Genomic DNA, 17,811 nt, shown 5'->3' with positions numbered 1-17,811 from the left:
TTCTAGAGTGTTCTCTAACTCTTAATTGTAGAGCATTGTTGGCTCTCTTACAGTCATTATTGAACCACTCATTTACCCCAGTACCGAGAGGCCTTCTGCCAGAGCTATTTTTAGTAAAAACAGTTTGTAAAGCTTCAAAAAATGTTTGATGCACCGATACAATATGAGTTAGTTCTGGAGGTTGTGTACTTCCCACACTGCTACACAGATTAGTTAAAAACGATGTAAAAGGTTATATATTCCAGTATTTAAGCCCTGAATAACTTGGACTTTGGGTCACGCAACTCTTCTACGATTATTAGTTACGCGTGGCTCCTTGAGTTTGGAGATGCAATTTCCCACCCTTTATCTCAAAAAATTGTTTAATCTGCACCTAAAATATAGCTAAAATAAATCACTCGTGCATAATTTACATAGTTCATATCAATCACTTAATTAATATAAAAAGATTAGTTAGTTAATAATTAATTTTTACTTAGTTAACGTCCCACCCTATCCCCCTCCAAACACAAGAACCCACTCACTACAACACTACAAATTACTGCTACAAACCCTACAACCTGCTACAACACTATAAATTAGCATTAACTATTAAATAAAAAACTCTTAATCGCTTACAATTTCAAACTACATTTAAACACATTATAACAATTATACAAACAATACTAACACATAAAATTGGTTTGTGAACTACCACATGAAATATTAAACAAACATATTTATGCAACTATATTACTGAAAATGATATTTAAAACAATGATAGTCTTAAAAACTATATTACTCACCTAAAGAAACCATAGTCTTGACAACGATATTCTTGCAACACAATATTTTTGTATCACAATATTTTATCAGCGGCAGCTCCGCATCACCCGCTGGTTTTCAGCAGTGAAAAATGAAAAACAAAATGATAATAACAAAGCTCATTATCATTTTATTTTTTCTTGCTTACTTACTGCAGCTGAGGGTGGAGCGGGCCTTCCATTCTGACATGGCACAGCTGCAGGAAGGAGGAGGAGTGGTAGCACTGCTTCAAGTGCGCATGACAGTTTGGCCAGACGTTGAAGGCAGGCCAAACCGTCATGCGCACTTCGATCTCTCCACCCGCAATTTGCTGTACAGCGGGGTGGAGAGCAAGCACAGGGACATAGTCCCTTAGTGGGCGCCTATTGAGGGTGCTCACACCAATCACAGTGCTGCTCTCTTGCTGGGTAATACCAGCATGAGACCAGCATCTGGATTAACGTAGGAGAGCCGGTGGCATACCAGGAGCCGAGGAGCAGAGGCCAGAAGAGCACTGATGCTGCAGCTTGCAGGTAAGCATTTTTAAATTCTTTTCCCGTGCTGCCCCCTTGCACTGCCTCCCCCCGCTCTGCCAAACACTTTAAAGACCCAGCAGTCACCACTATATTTCTTTCCAATATTTCTGTCTCCCGATATATGTACAACTAGATATTTTTTGTTCAAACACCAGAGAGTCAGTGCTCTCCGAGAAGCCGGGTTTTGCCTACCATGGAAGATATAGACACCACGTATGGGCATATTCCTTTACAGCTATGCAGTGGAACACTTTCACTGCTGTCTGTAAAAGAGTTTGAATAATCGTACTGCTCCTTCATCTCTGAGGAGTGGATGTTTGTGAGATCTTTGTGTTGACGTATAGATCCTTAAGATGCACGATATTCTTGCTATCAGATGATTGCTAATCTATTTCAGATGTATTTGGTTACAATATAATGAGCAATTAGGGGGTGGAGTTTTAGACGATTTTTACTGCTAGTATTGTGTTGTATAGTACTTATGGTCGATATAAATATTAACTGTGAAATAATCATTTTTCTACAAAATATGAAATGCAGTTTGTGTACATTTTCACGGTTCTATGTATTGATATTTAGAGTTTAATGGCTTTATGAAACAGTGCAAAAACCATACAAAAAAGGTCAAATGTGTTTCACATCAAGTGGTGTCAGATTTTGCATGTGATGAATAATTACGCAAAAATATTCTGAAATTAAAAAGTGATCAATTGGAGTTCGTAGCACTGTTTTAAAGTTGTCAGCTACATGAACCCGACATTGATTGAAATTTATGAAAATACATCAGAAGATAATTCATTTAATGAAGCTCTCGTCATCGTAATTGATATTAATGAAGGCTACTGACTGTAAAAAATGGACCAAATTAAATAAAAAAAACTGGAAATAATGAATTTTTAATAAGCTGTTAAAAATTGATCAAAGTCAATCAAAAAGCACACTGGCTGATAAATGCATGGGGTATTGACATTAATAATAAAAGATTATTCATATAAACCGAGATATTAGAAACCGCATCTTTTAACAACACGTGTAATTGTCCTCATTTTTCGAGGGTACTCGCTTTACATTAAGCATATCTTGACATTTTGTACATAATAGGGAAATATCTGCTTTGTTCACAGCAGCTATGTCAGGGTCCCCCGGAGCGGCTACAGGGTGCATTTTTTTACTTTATGTTGGTGGTATTGCACAAACCTGACATTCACGTCAAAAGGAGCACTTCTAATGGTTTACTTGGCAAGAAGTTTATTTTACATAAGGGATTTAAAAAATGCACAATGGAATCGAAGGGCCTGATTTAGAATTTTGGTGGAGGGGTCAGTCTGTCACAATAGTGATTGATCAGTGGTGTAACACAAGCCCCCTGCAGCCCCCGCGGTGCGGGGGTACCCTTACCCCGAGACCCCCCCAGCAAAGTGCCCTGGCCCGAGAGCTCCTGATTGAGTCAGAGGTGGGCCCCTCCATGTACCTTGCAGGGGGGGGGGGGGTCCCTCAAGTTTCACTACACCACTGTGACGGATATCCTGTCCACCGGAATTTAAATACCATAATGTTCTATGGAATTTATATTTTGTCCGACAGGATATTCGTCACTGTAGTGACTGAGTAACCTCTCCGCCAAAATGTAAATCAGGCCCTTAGATGTATTCAGAGCAAGTAATGTTCAAGGTAATAGAATTGCACAAAGGGTTTTGTTGTAGAGTGTGCTTATTTTCACTTGTTGTCCTCATCCGGCCTATCACAATGATGTGTTTCTCCATGCTTACCCTATCGTGTGATGCTTTCCCTGTCCCATGTCGTACCCGTACATAGATATTGTTCCACTGAGTGTGTTCGAGGGCCGATATTGCTTCGCTTCTTTACCGCAAATTCAGCCTCCTGCCTCTCTGCTGGCATCTCCTCTTTGCTACACTGTTGTGGGTGGTTTTTTTTACCTTACACAGCATAAGCTATTAGTTGAGGAGGTGAGAACTCTACTCACGTAATAATAACGCAGTCCTTGTCGGAGCGAACCATCAATGTAATTAAATAAACTCATGCTTAACCCTCTGGTAGCGTGGCACCGAAGCAGTGAGGCTTAACTCGGAGGCAAATCATAAGTATTTATGCAGCACACAAACAGTTAAGTCTTAATTACTGGGAAACAATTCCAGGCCAAATTTGCATTCTTTTTTTCACATCTTTGAGTTTCTAAAGGTTCCTATGGTTTGTGGATTTATTCAAGGGATCTGAGAAAATAGTCAAATTATAGCAATCTGTTATTTTCTTCAGAAAAATGGGAAGTGCCGTGCAAGAAAGTGTATTTTTCACAATACCAAACTTCGTGCTAAGATCACCATTTAGCTAGCTTTCAAGAGCAAGTAGAGTTGTAAAAGAAATCCAATTTTTACCAGAGTTTTTTTCATTTAAAAAAAAACTGATAGTCCATTTTCCTATTTTTTTGTGGTTTCAAACGTCTTGCAGTTTGTGGTAGAAACAGTTGAAAACCCTTCAATGATCCTAGAAAGGTATACATTTCTGAAACTCGACACAGTGCTAAATTCAGCATAGGATCATTTCAGTAGTTTACTTTTGGATTTCCCAAATATACTTTTTGTTAAAATAAGACAAAATGCAACTGATAAGGAAAAATAGCAATTGTCACAATGATTCCAACAGCCATGTTTTTGCTCTAGTGGCAGATTTACAAAAGTAATATATCATTAAGGTCATTAGACTTTACTGTTGCAGAAACATATATTGGTTGTTGGTTGTCCAAGAACATGCGATAAACAGAGTCAGCAATTGATCTGCAACTTATAATGATTTACCATCGTGTACGACCATGCAGAATACATATGGTAAGATTGGCTTAATTAAAAAAGGGTGTAAAGAAAACTATGTGTATGAAAGTGGGTTAATAACTGTAAAGGGTGAGAATCATTTAAAATATTAAGTTCTCAACTTTTAATGACCTTTCTCTAATTTGAGTTAACTTTTAAGTTTTTGTCATAGGCTTCCAATAAGTTATATTATGTTATATTGATTTGTATAGCGCACTAATCACCCAGGAGGGTATCCAGGGATTTGGGCAGGTGTGTAGGCGTGAAGTGCCTGAGTTGCTTTTGTGAAGAGCCAGCCCTCATCTTCCTGCGGAACTCAATAAGGGAGGAGGTGACTCTGATGTGTTGAGGCTTGTGGATATGGGTGGAGCCAATAAAGAGAAGTGGGTTGGGCCACTGGAGGGAGTGGGTGGAGCTCGGGAAGTGGGTGTGGCCTTGTTAAAGACTGTGAGCACCTGCACTTCATATCTTACAAATTAAGCACTGCCCTATCCCCTCCTTTCACGGGAATGGGGCCAAGCATTGACAAATGGCCTTTTGTGTGGGGAGGCCTTTGATCCTCTTACTGGCCAGTAGAATTATTAACGTGGCTCAGTAAGGGGGGATAAAGACCTGGACTCTAATTATGCAGTGGCGGCCGGCATGACTCGCGGGTTGCGGTTGTGGAACGTGGTCGCACGAGGGTGGTTTAATTTAGAATTAAAAAATTAAAAAGTTAACTTACCTTGGCCGGCCGGGTCCCACTTTTTCTTGTCTACTTCTTCTGTTCTACTGCCTCCGACAGGAACAGGAAGCAGGCAGCTTCCTCCCCTAAGCCAATCACAACGCTGCAATGGCAGCTTTGTGATTGGTCGGGAGATGGACCAGCCAGGCTCCTATTGAGAGGCCATTTTCTCCATGTAGGCCCATGCAGCCTACATGAAGACAAGGCATGGCTATGTTGATCGGCCCCAAAGGGCTGACCAAACAGTCAGCATCCTCAGCAGTGGGCAAGCCACTCCTCCTCTGCCGTAGAGCAGGATTGTCCACCTGTACACCCCAAACCAAACACTTTTGCTTTCTCGCAGTGTGAGAAGCAGAAACATGAAATGGTAGTTTCACCATTTTATGTTTCTGCTTCTGGCACTGCGAGAAAGGAGTGGGGCAATGCTCCTCCACCCTGTAATTATGGGCTGAGCCAGAGAAATATGACAATTCCTCATGTGCCATAAAGAGTACAGCTATCACAAAAGTGACTTTGGATCTGCGCTTGGAGTGTGTTTTTACCCTAGGATTTGTACCTGACCTGTATCTCTAGGCCTAAAGGGAGAAACTGTACCTCACTCATAATTTCTAATTCAATAAAGCAGCCACTGTAGTTTTTAGGGAAGCTCTAAAGACCTACACTCTGAATGCACACTCACATTATTAGGCCTGCACCAGGTCAGCATCAATTCCTGAAGGGTCCCTTCTGGGACACACTACATGTGCACAGATAAATGGCTAATGCTCAAGTGTGCACATGCAACCTGCCCAGGCATTTTGCAAAAACGGTCTTTCTTGCAAAATGGCTTACATTTGGAAGCCAAAAATAAATGGAGAGAAATCCAATCAATACTCAAAAATGTTCTACTTCTGTGTGTTCCCATAATTTTCCTGATACAAACCATGACCCTCTTGCATGTTTGGGTCTAGTGCTCGCAATAGGAAAGGCCCCAAAATAGGACGTGGAGGTATCACATTTAATGGTGATGTGGGTAGCAGATGAATTTGGGCCCAGGCTCGACTTCCATCTATAGAAGCTTAACAAACTCCGGCAGTTCTGAAAATTAGACCCATATCGGAGACCAGTAAGGGGTGATATGCAGCGATACCACTCTCTTTTCCTATCACGGAATGTTCACAAACAGCATACTTGGCTAAAATCCCACATTCTCCTTACATTGCTATGAGGGAAAGGACTGAAATATGCAGGAATCGACAAACTTCTTGCAACTCACCATTTTTACACTTCTCACAATAAAAACAATATCAAACATGTGTGACTGGTCCTTGCATCCATGAAAGGAAAAGCCCTAAAATGCAACAGGGAGACATCATAATGTTTGCATGAAGAATGACCTTGTTTCGCAAGGTTAGCTTGCAGAATTTAGACCCATTCTCAACTGCCATCTAGGGTAACCAACCAAACCCTGACATTTCTGAAAACAGGACTTCTAGCAGGGTCCAAGGTGGGCTGACTTAAATTGACCCCACTAACATTTCTTACCCACAATGCCTTGAAAACCTCAAACCTTTGTTAAAATCATGCATTGTCCTCACTTTTTTGAGGGAAAGTTCTTGGAGCTGTGGGGATCCCTAACATTCCTACCACAAAGCATTCCCACAATTCTTCAAATAAAGCAATACACCACTTGTGTAGTAAATCCAACTCACGTTATGGGCAGTGAGGCTTACAGGGCATGTTTCTCCTTGTAAGACTTGAAAGGGCCATAAAAAGGGATGATTGTGGGCATTTGAAACTGACATTTGATCCTTTCCCACCTTGAAGTAGTTGCAGTGCTATCCCTTTCCAGGTTGGGAAGGAGAATGGATCACCCCCATATGTTTTGTAGGAGTTTAGGGAGGACATTCTTCACAGAGAAAAATAATTTCCCATGGAGCAAAAAAAAGAGAATTTGCATATATGATGCCTTTTCCACTTTGCTGAGTTGTACACTATGTACAGTTCTGCAAAGGAGGAAAAGACAGACTGAAGAAAATCACATAACAGGCGAAACAGTACACCTGGAAACCTTCATATGACATTTATCTCCAGACATGCTATTACACATGCTTTGTTAATAGCAAAAACAAGTGGAATTGAATACTTTCTGAGCCATAAATGTATGCTGATATTTGTATTCTTTGTTGGTGAATCAGACTCCTGAAGAAGAGAGTTTTGAGTCTGACCTGTAAAACAACCCCTGTGTTTTTGTTTTTAATCTCTGATGTGACCTAAATCCCTAATGAAGTTTCACCCACTGTACACATTTGTCAAAATGGTTCTGAGCTGTAACTAACAATGCATTCCCTGTAAAAAAAAAGAAAAAAAGCACAGTTGCTACACTGCTTGGATTAGAGGCTCTGCACTAGTTACCAGTGAACATGTGGCCACACTTGTGTAGACTGACAGAAACAGACTGTTGCCTCACTCTGCCTGGTATCTGTGCACAGTTAGTCCTGTAGCAGATGGGACCCAGAATAAATTGTATATGGCCTTTGAGAGCCTTAGATTTTTTGGGGGTAATACACAATTAAACTTTCTTTTGACAGTGGTGTAAATCAACACTGCTTAACCGTGTTTACACTTTTGCTGAAAACTATGAGAAATTCATTTTCCACTGGCTGAACATAAATGGATATTGTGTGACTTTTGCTAGGTTTCACAGTGCACCAAATACATTTAAAATGTTCATTTTGACCAATATGCATTCTCAATATATTTTGACTTTTTTATGTATGCCTCAGACAGCACAAATAAGATTCATATATGAACTCTTGCACTGGGTCAAGATCATTATTCTGCTGGCTATCTGGCAATTCAAAGCTTCTCCTTGGGCAGTAAGCCCATTTAGGAGCATTAACCTTATCTTGAGAAGTGGTAGGAGGTAAGTGGGGGATATGTACAGGGTAATGAGCTGTCATTCTCTGATATGGGTAGACATGTCTTTCTCACAGGGACAACCGGAGAGCAGACAGAACTCTGGCACCAGTCACACCAGGGTTTCCCTTTGACATATTGCCAGACAAAACCAGTTATGGCTGGGCAAGGCAAAGAAAAGCTCAGCAGAGAAGTCTTGCAGACCCTCACATTTTTCAATCATCTGTCTGCTGCGAAATTGTGGGCCAGACTGTGGGCTGCTCCCAGAAAACATCAGTTAGGGGTGAAATAGTGATATGGCATCCCTGGATTCAACATATATATGCCCACCTTATACAGCTTACCACTGCAGCTTCTCAAACCCTGCACATTGGCAGATATTTGGAGAAGAGTGGAATCATAGAAGAGGAAAGGTGACAGAATGGATTGACCCATCTGGACTGTAGGGTCCTACTCTGGTTGTGACTCATTGGATGCTAATGAACTTTGTCTCCAGAGCCAGATGCACTTTTCCTACCCACTCCCTCTGGGGGATATTAAAGGGTGAACTTTCTGGAGACCCTGAAGGAGAGGGATCCCTCGTACCTCTGTTGACTGGTCCTGCAGTGGGTAGACCTGGAGGAGGTCTCACTGACTCCTGTGTTTGACACTCACATTCTGTAAGTGGCCTTGTGGCCAGTGGAGTGCAGCCATAGAGTGCAGTCTGCCTTGTGGTTCATGGAGTACTAATGCTGGAAGGCCGCAATCCAAAAGAATACCAGAAGCTGAGCATAGGGCAGATCTCCAAAGCTTTTTGGGGAAAGAAATCACCTAGGTTATATTACCACTGTTTCAGACATCAGGAGGTGCCCTCCTGGGGGTGGAGTAAACCACCAACACCCAAATGACACATCAAGGCCAGAGAAATCTTTCATCAGTTGCTCATAAATTGCATTATCTGAACACACCCCACTTTTTGGGCAGTATCCATGGCAATGAAATAGTCAACAGAATTAAATTTATACCGCTGGAAAGCCTGTGAGAAGAGGGGTACTTTACCCATGGGCCAGCACAAACAGATTGTGTTACATTTCACTTCCATCTCTTGTTAGAGGTGGAGTCTAGGTATCAATTTGGTTTTTGGCCTAAAGAGCCTCTTGCCTCTGGCCATGATGCAAGTCCTTTCCCCACTGTATATATGAGACCGCTGGCTGAGATCGTCCGTCCATATGGTATTAAGATCATTACGTATGCGGATGACACTCAGCTAGTGGTCTCTCTTGCGCAAGGAGACAGCCACCCAGCGCAGGTTGGTCGGACGAGCTGTCTGGAGGAAGTTAAAAACTGGATGACCGCATCAAGTCTCAAACTTAACGGAGACAAAACTGAGCTTATGCTCCTTGGCCCCCTTGCCCCGTCTTCTATTAACTCCTTATTGCCCTTTTGCCTGAGTACACCTCCTACACCTATAGATAATATAAAAAGTCTTGTTGTTTGGTTGGATAAGTCTTTAACCCTCAATACCCAGGCAACCAAACTATCAGCCATTTGTTTCGGTCTACTTAGACTTCTGAAGAGGATTCTTCCTCTTCTACCTTTTGAATCCAAGCAAATTGTCATCCAAGGCCTGATCCAATCTCGCCTTGACTTCAACAATGCCCTGTATTTAGGTGCACCTGAATACACTCTGCAGAAACTCCAGCTGATTCAGAATTGTGCTGCACGCACGCTGCTTCAGCTCCCCCGCAGGATCTTAGCAAAGTCTGGGCTGAGGAGCCTGCATTGGCTCCCTGTCAGGGAAATAATGAATTTTAAATCTATGTGTATTTCCCATCAAGCTTACTGGCAGACTGGCCCGGTGATTTACCACTCTCTTATCACCCCATACTTTCCTAACAAACAGCTCGGTTCCACTAATGCCTTTTTGGCTACAGTCCCCCGAATTAGGAGATCCAGAGCAGGAGGCAGGTTGTTTTCTTACAATGCGGCCAAGTTGTGGAACTCACTCCCTCTCCATCTTAGATCCAACCCCAACTTATTCTCCTTCCGTAAACAGCTTAAAACCTTTTTTTTTAACAAACACGACTAATTTTTTCCTGCTGACTGTGGCCACCAGGTAGCACCACCATTCTTTAGCGCTTGGACGCCTTAGGGCAGCAATTGCGCTCTACAAAACCTCTTTTCATTTCATTTCATTTATTTCATTTCATTTCATCAATTTGGTTTTTGACCTAAAGAGCCTCTTGCCTCTGGCCATGATGCAAGTCCTTTCCCCACTGCCTGTCTAGAGGGCGGAGTGAGCGGGGAGTAATGTAGGTTCTCCTACTCATTCTTGATGAAGGCAAGGGTTGTGATGGTGGGGAGCTGGCTTGAGTATATGGGCTCCTGGGGGGTCCAATCAGACTTGTGCCTTAGTGTCCCAGGTGGCTGCAATGGCACCCGCAAGGAACAAATACACTGCCAGTTGCTGTGAAAACAAATTAGAAGAAAGGATATACTGCCAAATGTTCTGCCACAATAAAGGGCAAGAGAAAAAGCCTGCAGACTAAAGGAGTGCCCCCAATGCAATAAAACTTTAGAGTATTCTGAGAAAGGTTTATAAACCAAAATGCATTGTATTTGGACACAACATGAGGGAAGCATCATATAGTGAGTCACTTAATTTCTTCTGGAAACACATTGGCATGTGTCTTTATTTTCACATATGTTGCTGTGGTGAGCTCTTGCTTATAGTCTCCTTTCCTATAGTCTCGTTTCATCGCGTTTGTTTGTATACGTTGCTGATAAGAAGTTTGCATCAGTCCAGGATCTCCTGTTTGAAAACGATATGCTCTTGCAGCAAGCTAGGTTCACGTAAAGTGGATATCGAAGGGACAGCCCTCGTAGATTGACATAACACCCAGACGATTTCCAGAGACCTGAGTTCTCTACTGTTGATCAAGTCCACAAATTCATCCCCTGAAGAAGGGCCGATGGGGCCTGAAATGCATTGAGCAGTTCTACAGAAATATGTTTTTATCTAATGCAATTGTGATTTGTGAACACCAAAATAAGTAAAATATTTTTGTGATGGTAACAACATAAACAAGAAAATTATGGTTTCATGGATAAAACAATTGTTTTTTGGAAATTTGATTTGAATTTTGATGTTGATTTAGAAAGGTATTAAGATTTATATAGAAATAGGAATTTCAACCAACATAAGGTTAGGCAACAGTGAGCAGAAGCCAGGTGGGTTTGTATGTAAACAATCCTTTTGTCTGCCGTTTCCATTAATTAGTTCATTGTATTATGTGTGAAAAACATCCCTTTCACTTGACCTGATGAAATTGGCAATTATCTGATAAGAAAATTACATAAACATGTGATGCGGATCTGCAGGGCAAAATAAAGCCACACTGGGGCCGGTTACTTAGTCAACATGTTTCTGCAAGAATGCTTATCATGTCAGAGTCAAGCCAGCTTTTAAGTCATGCCCTGATCTGATATTTGTCAGCAGTGATTGATTCAGTATGCAGGACTCACCCTCATTCTTGCTTGTGCACACCTACTCTCTTGCACGCCTCTCTCCCATTAACCCCTCTTTTTACCCAGGGTCAGGGTCTATAGAAAACTACAAAAAAGCTCAAATCCATGCAAGCTTCGAAATGTTGCAAAAACACATATAAAGCATGTTTTTACAAGTTCAAAACTGGCCCAATCTGCAAAATGGGTCAGTTTTGTAGCGATCTGAATCCGCTATGATTTTGAACCCTTGTCTATTTTCCATCCCAGTCTGACCCAGTCCTTATTCCTTATCCTAAAGCCCAACTCCATCCTCTACATTGAGACCTCCTCCTCCCACTCCTCGAATTCCCTGGTGCCCCTTGCCCTCCCTCACCTCTAAGCTACCCTGCCTGTCCCCTGTGCAGCCGCCTCCTCTCCTCGCACCTCACCCATGTGCCTCCTTTCCACTCCTGCCCCAGCCATGCTGCCCCTCATCCATACACCTCACCTGTGCCTGCAGAGTCGTGCAGGAATGGTACCCTGGATGGGACGAGCCGGAAGAACAAGATCAGGAAGAGTAGTCTGAAGAAGCAGCCAAGCTTCACCTGCAGCAGGTAGTCTATGGCGGTGGGGCAGCTGTTGGTCTGCTCCAGGGGCTACAGCACAATGCCCGCTATGGTGGCCAGCTGTCAGAGGGAAGCTCTGGCAGCCTTGGTTCCCGGCCGCTTCAAGCTAGTTTGACTTGGGATCTCCAATCCGTGTTCTGGGCTTCCATCTCTGCCCAACAACCGCTGTGACCATCCAGTCCAGTGCACAGGACCCGTCCGTGCCCCGCCTACTCACGGCTCTGCCTGCAACCGAGAGCTATCCTTGTAGCGCACTACCTGCTTCTGAGCTGCCCTGTGAGTGCACATGGCATGATTTACCACAGGGGCTACCGCTGTGTACCACAATTTCACCCAGACATTCTGAAACCTGTTTTCTCATCACATGTCCTGTAAAATGTAATCACGCTTGGGTATAAATCACATTCTGGAAACTTTTTCTTGCTTAAGTGAGTTAGGATCTTCGAAGGAAAAACAAGCATTTGCAATGCAATAGGACTCGCATTTAAGCAAGATCTATTACATTGCAAACGGGAGTGCGAGCGTGCGAGAAGGCACGGACTGTGGCAGGGGGAGGCAGAAAAAATAGTGCCCACAGTATAAATAAAACGTACTGTGCAACAATTGAAGTAAAGGGGCCAGTAGGCATGTTCGTCATAAGGAGGGACTAACAAACCTGAAAACAATCAGAAGGCAGCATTTAGGAACTAAGCCAATGAAAAAGATAGGCAGAGCTTCCACAGATCTTCCCCCCCCATACTGAATACTGCATGCCTCGCAAATCGAGAAGCTCAAGCGTGCTGTCGCTATAGGCTCGACCTAAAAGGGTATGGTCTGAGCCTGGCTAAAGGTTTCTTTTGTCAGGTTGAAATGGCAGTGTATACTACAAACACGGGCTCTGCAATGGCAGGCCTGAGACATGGTTAGAGATCTACTTAATGCGGTGGCACCAGCAGTGCTGCAGGCTCACTAGTAATTTCCAGGCCCTGGGCACATGTAGTGCACTTTACTAGGGACTTATAAGTAAATTAAATATACTTATTGGGTATGAGCCAATTTTACCATGTTTAGAGGGCAGAGCACATGTACTTTAGAACTGATTAGCAGTGGTAAATTTCTCAGAGTTCTAAAGCCAATAAAACAAGGTCAGAAAAGGTGGTTGAGCAAGGCTAAACGTTTGGGGTTGACCTTCCAGAGAGGGCCATTTTTATCTAATTTAAATGATACGCCTGCAACTGCATGCAATCAAAGGTTCAGGAAAGGTAATAAGCAGGTGACTGGGAGTGGCATCGAATTTGTGCAATGGAACCCAAAGCCAGCAAAGAAAATTTGCTACCCTACCCATAGTTTAGTAGTCAGAATATTCATAAGTAAGGTTGAGGGGGCCATCACACCCTGGCCTCCATTGGCACTGCTCCTGCTGCATTATGTGTAGATATGCCTCTAAGCATGACTGAGCGAAAACTGGAATTAATTAACAGTGTGCACTGACTACCAGTGACTAAGGTGTAGGACCTTTTTGTTCCCTTTATGGGCATGCTTAACGTGTAACAAATTGGCTCCCACTCAAGTGGAGTGTTGTTAAATTCCAAGGCTCTTGCCTCTGGACTGACTATCACACTCCCTCTAGAATACAACAATGCCATTTTCAAATAAATACCTCTCTCCTTATGAGAAGGAAACCTCCAACTTTAATTGTTATTATTAATATTCCTTGTGTGGTTTGAGCTGGACACGATGTACATTTAACAAATGGGGGAAACCTCTATTATGACCTATCCTTCTTTACATAGTAGCATTTAAGTCTATTCGCAATATCATATAGGATGCATCAAGGTACATCAAGGTACATAGAATCATTCACTTAGACATAGTATTTGTTATTTTCCATTTATTCATTTTTATATCAAAAATATTTTTTCATTTTTTGGTAAGTATATAATCATGATTGTGATACATTAACATACTAGCATTTATAGAATTATATAAAATACAAATCTAAGATATTGTTCAACTGGAACCCCTGAACAATCTATACTTCAGGGTTTAATTCTATTTTGAATGAGGGTCTACGGTGCGTACGGCCGTACGCACCGTAGACCCTCATTCAAAATAGAATTAAACCTTGAAGTTATAAAGGAGAGGAGAGGATGACAAAAGACTACCAACCCCTGTAAATAAATATAAAAGAAAGGAAGATGTAAATCACGAGTTGTACTACACTTTGAGGAGTCTAATACAGGACACTTTTGTTTCACTGTGTATGTTGTATTAGTTTTGTCAGCACACTAGATATGAGAGTGTGAGTTTGTATGAATGCAGGCACGAGTGACAGTTTTTTTGTATATAGATTGTTCAGGGGTTCCAGTTGAACAATGTCTTAGATTTGTATTTTATATAATTCTATAAATGCTAGTATGTAAAGAAGGATAGGTCATAATAGAAGCTTCCCCCATTTGTTTGTTGTTCTACTGTCACTCCCCCCTCTAGACCTGAAATTATAGTAGGGAGTACCCTTGTTACCTATTTTTTTCACGAGGTACATTTAAGCAATAGACTAATTTGAGTGATATGTTCTTTCGGAGGGTGTAATTCAAGACTTTAAATGTACTCTTGAGTGAATGTGTGACTCTTGTGCACCATTCAGGATTTGGAATATCATTCAGATCGTGCCTGAAATTCATCTTTTAATCATACGTCTTATCGTTATCTGTCCACATCTGTGTTTTTTCCCAGTTTTCTTTTAATTCTATTTTAAGTGCAGTTTACTCTGAATGTTTCTGACAATCTTTATGAAAGTCTACTATTTTAGCTTTTTTAATTTTCTTTGCCCGTTCCTATAAAGCAAAGTGTTTGTAGGCGATTTCCAAGCATCATTATCAAATGCAAGAGGAAGTAGTGCAGGAAAAAGAAATACAACACAGTAGTTGCAGCAGTGCTTAATTTGAGCCGGTCGTTGTCCGTGGGCGCTGCCAGGACTCAATTTTGGGGACGGCAACTTCTTTTTTCTGCAATAGATGTTTAAGAGACAGATCCGGTGCACTGACAGAATATTGATGTAAAAAATGTGGTAAGTACAAAAATATTGAAAAAAAAATTTATGTAAAAAATGTAGTTGTACAAAATATCGATTTATATATATATGTTCAACTCCGTGATGTCGCTGCAGCAGTCAAATCTTTCCGCCAGCTTCAGCAAACACAGACACGAACCCAGTTCTTCAGCGCAAAGTTAATATTTATGGCGTGCTATCTTGTCGCCATAACGTTTCAGCTCCAAGGAGCCTTGATCACATGACAACGTGATCTTGTGGAAACACCATTTTTAAAGTGACCTATGCAATCCACGTGGTACAATTGTCAGAATGGACATAAAAAATAGATTCAACTATCCATTCAGCATGTAAACAGCAATAATTACACTCGGTCTGTATGTTAGTTAAATTTGCAATGAATTACAAATACATCTCTAGGTATACATTTAAATTGATGTTTACAATTCACTGCATTTTAAAAATTTGTGGTAACACAATTATCACACTGTGCAAAATTATGCCAAATAAATAAATAATTTCAAATGGTAAAATGCTGTGTAAACCTAATATCAATGCGTTTAGGTAGCCCCAGTATGTTTTAAAGTGACTCGTGCAAAGATATCGCCAATGTGCAAAATATCGCAATTGTAAACATTGACTCATCACAGCCACTAATCACTAGCATGTTGAGTTTGTGGATTTTCTGTTACCTCAAAAAGCAGCTTTGATAGTTGAGAGACTAAAAGTATTATTGGATCATTTGTGTGGTGAACAACCAAGACAGGAAATATTATATACACATAGGGGTCGATTCCGATTCGGGAAAAACCGCTCCGAATAGCCGTATGGAGCGTTTTTCCCTTGCGAATCGTACCCTGCAACGTCCCCCGTACGTACGTCGAAGTACGATTTGTACCAGGAGCTGTACACCGTACGAATCGTACAGAGACCGTACAAATCAAAAACTCGTACGAATCTCCCTCGGAACCCGCTGTACGAGACATCCGCATGGTTCGCGGCTGGTTTCTCCGGCCCAGCAAGTACGATTTGTGTCGGGTACGCACCGTACAACGCTTTTTCTACGGGAGACGAAAACATCCGGAGAAGCATAGTTCGCCTCGAAACAGGTATGGAATGCCCCCCCCGGGTACGGTGCGTACACCCCATGATCGCAGGGGTACGATGCGTACCCCTGCGATCATGGGTTGTACGCACCATACCCCATGTTCGATGGGTGTACGGTGCGTGCACCCTGCGATCGTGGGGTACGGTGCGTACACCCCATGATCGCGGGGTACGGTGCGTATGCCCCATGATTGCAGGGTTACGCACCGTACCCTTCTATCATAGGGTGTACCGACCGTAAGGTGTGTATGTGATTGGGTGCTTTTCCGTACGAATCGCCCTTACCTGACGTGGACTGTACGAATCGCGTCCTCATACCCCGGTCCGGATCATACTCGTCGGGTCGTACCGAATGTTTACGATTCGTACGGAGAGGGCTCCGGATACGAATCATACGGACGTTTTTTTTCCAGGATCGGAATCGACCCCATAAAGTGGGATTTTAATTTTATATATAACCCAATGATTTCTCCCTGCTTATTGTGAATTACCATAGTGGGTTTCTAAAACTCTGAGTACTCAAAGTTGAACCAAATAATATAGAACCCAATGATGGATAAAATATGCATCCCAAACTAGGGAACCATCATAAATATATACACACATATATACATAAAAAATATAAAAAAATATTAAGTATGTTAAATAATAAAATAATATAAAAAAATAGATTTAATATCAAATATTACAAATGAACTTAATTAAAAAAAGTTAAACACACACATAATAACTCATACATAATAATTAATATACCTATTTACTTTAAAGCAATTAATAAACCATTCATTTTAATTTATTTTATAATTCTAAAATTATGTAACAATTTACATATATATGTATGTGTGTGTACAAAAACATAACAACGATTTTGAAAAACCTTCTATTATAAATTAAAACATTAAACTATTTAAAAAATCTGAAAACTTAGATTTCCCACTCCAGTGAGTGCAACAGTAGGGAAACTGTTGGTTAGTGAAAGGGTAAAAATTACTATTCCAAATCCAGTGTGTGCAACAGTAAGGAAAGTGTTGGATAGTGCGGGATAAAATGTACTATTCCCACTGCAATCAGTGCAACAGTAGGGAATTGTTGGATAGCGGAGGGGTAAAGATTACTATTCCCACACCAGTCAGTGCAACAGAAGGGAAATTGTTGGACAGCGCAGGGGTCAAAATTATTATTCCCACTCCAATAAATGTAACAGTAGGGAATGCGCTGGATAGCCGAGGGGTAAAATGATCATTCCCACTCCAATGAGTGTAATAGTAAGGAAAGTGTTGGGTAGCAGAGGGGTAAAGTTACTATTCCCACTTCAGTGAGTGCAACAGTAGGGAAAGTGTGGGATAGCGAAGGGGTAAATTGCCCACTCTAGTCAGTTCATAATTAAAAACAAACAAAATATTAACAACAAAAATATAAAAAAACATAATAAATGAAAAAAATTGAAATATGTTAAAAATTATATTTTATATTAAAAATGTTTAAAAAACATATTATAATGTTAAATACATATGACAAATACCTGCAAATATTATATTAAATAAAATAAAAATAATTTCCAAACAAGTTAATATATTTAATTAGGAATTAATTAGAAACAAAAACTTAAAGTATTAAATTTACTTTTTTATTTCCTACCCTATAACTCCACACAACTCACAACCCACATCTAAAAAAAATTCAAATGTACTTCCTTAATTGACATAATTAATGACCAAGTAAAGAAATATTATTAATTAAAAAACAAATTAAACCTCCTAAAAATTAATTAACTTCCCACACTTCACCCCTATAATCTCCACAACCCATAGCTAAA

This window comes from Lissotriton helveticus, chromosome 12 (genome assembly GCF_964261635.1).
Source record: "Lissotriton helveticus chromosome 12, aLisHel1.1, whole genome shotgun sequence".
NCBI classification, from domain to species: domain Eukaryota; kingdom Metazoa; phylum Chordata; class Amphibia; order Caudata; family Salamandridae; genus Lissotriton; species Lissotriton helveticus.
Note: the sequence above shows the minus strand (reverse complement) of the source record.